We start from the raw sequence: 8,228 nt of genomic DNA on the forward strand, positions 1-8,228 counted from the left end.
TCCTCGTCCCCGCCGCCGCCAACGGTCCTCGCCGCCTCGGCCCGGGACCCGGAGCCCGGGATCCCGCACACGGGCCGTCGGGGCCGGGCGCGCACGGTCGTTTGCCCCGTTGTCACTTTGTGGCCATTATCTGTGGCTTTCCCCCTCAGCCGCCGTGGGTAGGTACGAGCTGGACCTGGTCCCGGTTCAGAGCAGGTCGCTGGGCGCTGCCCTGGGGCGCAGTGGTGAGGTGCTCGGCCGCCACCCGAGAGGTCGGCGGTTCCAGGCCCTCGGCCGCTCCAGAGGTGGCAGTGTGGCTCCGTAGATCTTTCAGCCTGGGAACCTGAGGGAAAGTCGCGCTCTGCCTTCGGGCAGCGGGCTCGCTGCCGGTGTGGGTGCCCGGGATGGCCGTGCACGTGGGAGTGCGTGAGTCCCGGACCCGCCGGCGTCCGACATGCACCGGCGGGCAGTCGCCCTTCATGCTTGGGGAGTGCGTGGCGGGACCCCGCGGCGGAGAGCAGGCCGCTGCAGCAGCCGCAGAGCCGGGGATGCTGGCCGTGCCCGGCAGCCGATGACACGACTTTGCACCCCGCTGCCCCCCGCCCTCCCCGTGGGCAAACGCTTCCCTTCTCCGGACTTGGTGCCACCGTCTGCAGACCCACCACTTGTCGATGCACAGCCATGCCGGGCCTGGTGTCACACTCGTCTGGAGAACCGAAAACACTTAAAACGGATAAACCCCCCACGTTCCTTGTTAGGCCTACCTGTTAGCCGGTAGTGTTACCCTAAAGCACTGTTAAGGGATGGCTCCTCTCAAGTTGCTGGTGGGAAGTGGCACACTAATCGTTAACAATGTGCGAATAGGATTCTCTTAAAATATCTTCCACAAAGTGGAGTAAGGTCAGTGTTAGAGGCAGCTTGAGACCTTGGCGACCCTGTTCCCTTACCCAGCTTGAGCACTGACCAGTGCTGGTGCCCCCAACCTTTTGTTGGGGGGGCACTATCTGTGATTTGAATCCTTTGGAAGCATGACCTTTTTTCCTCTGAAACTTCTCCCTCTCTGTCCCCGCAACTGCAAAAAATGTAGCTTCCTGTCTCATCCCGGCCCTGTGAGAGCGTGCTGGAAATGCTGCTGGAAGAGGGCTGATGTTTGCCTGCTGAGACGCTGGGGGCATTCATGCTGAAGAGGGATACACTCCCTGAGGAGCCCAACCCCATGGTCCTGTGTGGACCAGCCAGGGCCCAGGAACCACGGCCACGTGGTTCCTCTATTTGGAGGCCCTGGGTGTGTCGTGTGTCGCAGCGCCCGTGCCCCCTCAGTGCTCACCCTCCATGCTCCCGCCCATGCTCCCTGCGTGTGTCGGAGTGCCTGTGCCGCGCCCGTGCCCCACCCGTGCTCCTTGTGGTGTCGGAGCGCCCATGCTCCCACCCGTGCTCCCTGCGTGTGTTGGAGCATCCATGCCCTACTCATGCTCCCTGTGTGTGTTGGAGCACCCGTGCTCCTGCCCATGCTCCCTGCGTATGTTGGAGGACCCGTGCCCCCTCCGTGCTCCCACCTGTGCTCCCTGCATGTGTTGGAACAGCCGTGCCTCCTTCATGCTCCCTGCGTGTATCAGAGCACCTGTGCTCCCTGCGTGTCGGAGCACCCATGGTCCCACCCATGCTCCCTGCATGTGTTGGGGCACCCATGCCCCCTCCGTGCTCCCTCCCGTGCTTCCGCCCTTCCTGCGTGTCAGAGTGCCTGTGCCCCTCTGTGTTCCCACCTGTGCTCCCTGCATGTGTTGGAGTGCCCGTGTCCCCTCCGTGCTCCCGTCCATGCTCCCTGCGTGTGTCAGCACCCATGCGCCAGTCCGTGCTCCCTGCATGTGCCGGAATGCCTGTGCTCCCTGAGTGTGTCATTGCACCCGTGCCTCTGTGTGTGTTGGTGGCAGGTTTTTCAGCAGTAGGTTATCAGGCCTTTCTTCCAAGACGCCCCAACCTTCACAGTTAGCAGGTTATCAGGCCTTTCTTCCAAGACGCCCCAACCTTCACAGTTAGCAGAGGAGTGTGTTAACCGTTTGCAGCCCTGCCATGAGTTGGGATCAACTCAATGCTGGTTGGTTTTTGGATTCTCCGCAGGAATGTAATCCAAGGCCTAATAGCTTTGGTGAAACTTGTTAGCTGCCTTTGAGGTGGTGCTGACCCATGGCAAACCCATGTGCCACAGAGAGCTGCCCCAGGGGTTTCTTGGTGGTCGTCTTTATGGAAGCAGCTTGCCAGGCCTTTATTCCGCTAAGCTAAACCAGCTGCTAGGAGGAGGCTGCAGTTTCTCAGGGTGGAGAGGAGTTGCCCTGAGTAGGTGGTGGAAACAGCACGACGCTCACAGTCTCTGACCACTTAGACTTCAGCTTTTAGGGCGCACAGCGAGTCTTATATGAGCTTAGGCTCTGGAGCCTTGAGGAAAGATACCCAGCGGTAAAAGAAACACTGAACCTGCCTGTAGAGTTACTCCTGTGTGTTTACTCCATTTCCACTTCGTCTTCCCATTAAGACATGAAGATATGTTCTTGGGATGGCAGGGGTCCACTGGGAGTGCTGGATTGTTCTTCGCTGACTTGAAGTTTGACAGATCACCTCCTGCCTTGGAAATCCTGTCAGATCATTTATTTGAGAGTTTGGTGCTCTGATCGTCTCGTCTCTACAGGAATTCCCTTAGTTGAATGATGGACGTCTTGGATTGACCCCCAGAATTCCCATCTGTGTTTCTTCTCAGTTCTGAGAGAGGGCTTTAATGTTACCTTCTGATGCTGTTTACAGTGTGAGTCTCTCCAACAGATTTTTCACCTCCACAAGTGTACTGCTATGTTCCTTGTTGGTAGCAGCTTGCGGCTCCATGGCTGCGTCATCTCCAGGGTCAGGATGGGACCAGGATTTCTTTCAGTCTCCCCTGTCTTGGTCTGTGCCTCGCTTCCTTTTGTGTCCCTTCCTGTTTATGATTGTCTTCCTGCGGGACACTGCTTCTCAGATGTGGGTCATTACTGTCCAGGTTTAAGAAATGAAACGAGAAAGTGTGCTGGTCCCCTTTGGCTGACTGGGCTAAAACTAGAAACCAAACTCACTGTCATCGAATCTGATCTGACTCATAGCGACCCGTCCTTGGGTTTCCGAGGCAGTATCTCTATGGAAGTAGATTGCCCAGTCTTCCTTTCTAGGACTGGCCTGTGGGTTTGAACTGCTAGCCTTCTGGTTAGCAGTCGAGCTCCTTAGGCACTGTGCCACCAGAGCTCCCATGCTAGGGACCCTGAATTCTAAGGGGCAGTTATTTTCTCTGGGCTTTTCCATTTCTTCGAGGAAGACCCTTCTCCTTTGCCTGGGGGCTTCTCTGCTTTGTCTGCAGGGGCCTTGGGGGAGTCAGTCTTTGGACAGGGACCCCCACAATTCCATCTGTGGACTCACCTCTCCTTTTCCCGTGATGGCCCTGTGTGTTGGGTCATGGGCTGCTGCAGGCTTCTGTGACTTCTGAGTTCTTCACTGGGCAGACCCACTCTTTGCAGGATTAGTCAGTGGCCTCCCACAGCCTCTTGTGAACCCTCACCCGCCTCTCTTCTTCCTTGTGGGTTTATTTAAACTGTATTCAAAACCAGGGCTTCGAACCAGTTTTAACTGATTTCGTCTGGTCAATAAAGCAAAATCAGAACAGACACAAAATTTTAAAATTTACATGAAGCAGAATGATAACTGGAATGGGAAAAATTAGGGAGCAAAGCCCCAGAGTGGCAGAATTTGAAGAGGCACAGTGAGCCCTTGCGGGAGCCTGACATGGGAGATTGGATTACTAGTGGGACATTCAAAGTGGTGTGGCTGGCGGCTGCCACGTGTGAGCTGAGCCCCGTTGTCTCCACCTCTGCTATACAACGCACATTCAGTTTCCAGCAGGGCTTTGGGTTTTTCTTTTCCTCCCATTCTGGTTAGTTTTACTAATTTGAGTCTGTTCTGGTTTTGCTTCATTGGTTGTGGCTGAACTGGGAAGAACTGGTTCAAAGCCCTGTTAACTCTTTGGGATGAGCCAGGATACCTGTGCCACCCGCTCAATCTGGAACAGGAACGCTCCCACTGCCTCAGCTCACCGGCCCTCTTGTGGCCCTGGTGATGCCTAGCCGTCAGCCCCTGGCCTGCCTCCAAGCTGCAGTGTGGGTGTCACAATGGGGGTGCAGTTCCTGCCAGCTGTTCCCTGGCCTGCAGCGTTGGGGGTGTACCCGGGTGACGGGAAAGGCCAGTAGTGGACAGCATCGTAGCACAGCTGTTCTTTCTCATTCCCCGCCAGCTGCTCAGCGCACTGAGGGGCAGTGCCGTGGCGGTGAGTGGGGACTCCGAGTGACGGTTACATTTGAAAGTGTCCCTGGTGGGATTTGTCAGCGCCGTGTTTGCCGGGCCTTGCTGGCAAAGTGGCCCAGGGGCCAGCCGTTTGAGCACTGCCGGGAGCTTGCGAGAGACTTGGGCTCTGACGCCCCACCTGATCTACGGAACATTTTGAAATAATTTTAGACTTCTAGAATGATTCCAAAACAGTTCAGGGTTCCTCTATGTCCTCCCCGCAGTCCCGCCAGTGTTGGCATCTTATATAATCAAATACTCCTGCAAAAACCAGGTAATTACCAGTGGTGAATTCTGTCCACTTCACAGCTTGTTGGAGCTTGGTCATTTTCTCCCCTAATGTCTGTTTTCCGTTCTACGCTTCAGTCTAGGGCCCCACAATGTGTTTAGTTGTCACGTCTCTTTGTCTCCTCCAGTCTGATGTTTCTGTAAAAGTCCCAGGGTGTCTCCCCAAGACATTTGTAAATCCCAGAGGGAAAAATAGTAACTGCACAGCGGAAGACTTTTAACGCGGTCAAGGTTAACTCCACCGGTGGTGAGACATACTTACCACCCCACTGGTGTGGCATGCTAGGAGGACACGTGTCACTTTTCAGTGGTCCTGAATCTGATTACAAGTAGATGCCAGGCAAACGCACACTGAAGGGGGCTCAGCACAAGCCCCGGCCGTTGGCCTCAGCCATGTCAGGTCACCAGCAGGCTCAGGTGTGTACCTGCCCTGATGGCTAGACGATTCCTGTGCATGTTGACTAAGGACATGGAGGTGAAGCCCTCAGACTGTTTATGTGGCAACCAGGTACTTGAAAGAATGGGAACTTCTCGCTTCTGGTGGTGAGTCTGCACTGTGGGTCTGTGGGCTATGCCTTTGGCACCACTCACTGGTGGTCATTGCTGGTCATCTTCATGTATGCCGTATAAACCTGGAGTTTTTGTACAAAGCAGTACATCATGTGACAGTGTGAGACCCTCTCTCTACTGCTCCTGGCACCTATCGCTCACAGCAGCACATTAGCAATTTCCATCTGGAAACAGGAAGTGTTCCCACATTCTGAAGACAAGTCTTCTGGGGAGAAATACCTATTATGGGTGTAAGTGACAGTGAAGGCTTCCTGGCTGCTAATTGGAAGGTCGGAGGTTGGAGCCCCCCAACGGCTCTGTAGGAGATGGATGGGGCAGCCTGCTTCTGTAAGGATGACAGCCTTGTGAACCTGGTGGGGCAGTCCTGTAGGGCCCTGTGAGGCAGCATCACTCGACGCAGTGGGTGTACTTGAGCTAAATAAAGATCAGTATCATTCCCTTTTATTTTCCATGTATGATGTTCATTAAAAAATCCCATCATGATGTGTTCTGTGGACGCTTCTGGAATGTTCTTTCAGAGTTGTAGGGAATTAGAGAGTGAGCACTGGGTGAGCTCCTGTGAGCTTGTCTCAGGAGAGCAAGAGTGTGACTAGTGTGTGGTCTGCGTCCCAGACGTGCGTGCGCCAGCCGTAAAGCCCCTGCTCCTTAGAGGGATGCCCCACTGTGGCCTGGGCGGTGTTTTTGTTTTTTCCTTTTTTTTCTTCTTTCCATATATAAACTTTCCTTGAGTTTTGACAGTAATGAACTAATACAATATTTGTCCCTCTGTGATTGACTTATTTCACTCAGCATGTCCTCCACGTTCATCCACTTTGCAGCGTTTTGAAACCCATTTCATGTGACCGGCGTCTCCAGGAGACGGGAGAGCCGTGTCTGAGTCTCAGCTCCAGGTGGAGGGTGGGTGCCGCAGCCCAGCCCTGCATCTCTCTGCCACCACCCTGCTGGTGGTGAAGGGCTGTGCCAAGCATGTGCACTGCGGTTTAGGGTGAGCTTGGAGCTCCCGCGTGCCTCCTGCTGCTGGAACCCCATGGTTGTTCTGGAATTAGGAAGTGAGGAACACCACACAGACAAAAGACCAGTTGCCATGGAGCCAATTCCAGCTCATCGCAGCCCTGCCTGCGTCAGGGTAGGGCTGTGCTCCGTCAGTGGCTGGCTTTTCATGAGTAGGTCGACAGGCCTTTCCTGGGCATCTTTGGGTGGACGTGAACTCTCCTTTCAGTCAGCAGCTGAGTGTACTAACCGTTTTACCACCAGGGACTCTAGGCACATAAGTAGCATGTCTACATGTATTGTGATGTCATCTGAATTTCTGTGTTGAGTTAACGTCTCCGCTGTCCATGTGTACAACCAGGCAACAATCGTCCAGTTACTGAATATGGTCTGAACAATCCCCTGGTGGGAGGGACCAGAAGAGTCCACCTGTCTGCTTTAGGAGTCTCCCGGTGGGGGTTGGGGGGATGGCGGTAGTTGGTGGCACACTGCCCAAGACAGGTAGGCCACCGGTGGAACTGCTTACAGTGCAAGAGCAGCAGAGTCACATCTGTCTGAAGGGGCTAGAGAAGGCAGAGATGAGAACAGGTTTAATCAGAATCACTGGAAGTTAGGTGAAGTTGGGTGGGTTTGTGAAAATGAAGACTACATTTTCTTTGACTGACCTGCTTTGTTAGGATTTTTAAATTCCCGAGCACGAAGGACACTGCACAGGCGTGGGTGTGGAAGGGCCACTGCGTGGATGCCCAGGGTGCTGCAAGCCAGGCAGGCTGGGCAGGCGTCCTGTCAGGATCCTGGGGTTGGGTGGAGCCCACTGAGCCAGATCCTGGTGGCCCGCAGGCAGGCGCTACCCTGGTAATAAAGTCACCCACTGGGGTGCCGAGCAAGCTGGCTGTGGTCTCTGGTGACTCTTATTTTCTCAAGGTCAGAAATCACCAGATACGTTGCGGCGTTACCAGAGTAGAAACAGGTTTGGATGAAGTTGGAAGCGAACTACTTGGGGGTAGTTAGGAAGCGTCTTAGAGCAGGAATCTGACAGTGCATGCCGGGAAATACTGCAAGGTAGGCTCTGCAAGGACAGAGGTCTTTCCTAGAGTCCCCCACTAGCACGGGGGTTCCCTCACTAGCATGGGGGTTGGCACAGGTGTTCGGTAAAGGGCCAGATAGTGGAGATTTTTGCCTGGCAGGTCACAGGATGCCTGGTGCACTACTCAGTCCTTCATCTCTCCTGGTAGGCTTCAGACAGATAAAACACCCAACTGAGCGGCAGAGTGAACCAGAGGGTTTGCTTAGTTTTGCTTATTTTATTTTTGAGACCTTTGATTTTGGAATAATTTGACACTTGCAGGTAAGTTACAAAGGTAGTGTTTTGGTTACCTAGTGCCGCTCTGACAAGAATATTCCACAAATAGGATGGCTTTAGCAAACAGGAGTTTATTCTTAAAATTTGGAGGCTTTAAGCCCGAGTTCAAAGTGCCAGAGTCTAGGGGCTGGATGAAAGCCCCACATCCTTGGGGTTCAACTCTGCCTCCTGCTCCCTGCCCACTGAAGCTGGAGGCTTTCTTCACTCAGCTGCTGGCAGCTGAGGCTGACAAACCCAGGGTTGACAAGTAACAGGGCACAGTCCTGATATTACCAAACTACGTGGCAGGCCATTAATTCAAGTCCATTAAAAGTCCCAAGATCGGCAGAGCGTGGCAGGCTGCTGAACAACATGGCTACACGCAGGGTTAAAGAGTGCCGTAAGCTCGAGACCATTCCCAAAGCTGCTGCTTAAATACGGGAAGCAGACCATATCCCTGAAGCAGCTACTCAGCTGCTCCAATAGATTCCACCGTGGAGTTACTAGCATTCTCACCATGGGAAGTAACTATATCCTTCTGCCCAGACACTCAACCAAGCCCAGCCAAGGTGACACACAAACTTCACCACCAAAGGTAGGCTAGGGAGTTTCCATATCCCTGCCCCCACACTCTTGGGGGTTAACAGTGTTCCTTCCACAAACTGTGGGGTGTGGACACTCACACAGATTCTCACTCTTGGGATGT

This window comes from Orycteropus afer, unplaced genomic scaffold, assembly GCF_000298275.1.
Source record: "Orycteropus afer afer isolate SDZICR_OR568_19922 unplaced genomic scaffold, OryAfe1.0 scaffold00057, whole genome shotgun sequence".
Classification (NCBI taxonomy): Eukaryota; Metazoa; Chordata; class Mammalia; order Tubulidentata; family Orycteropodidae; genus Orycteropus; species Orycteropus afer.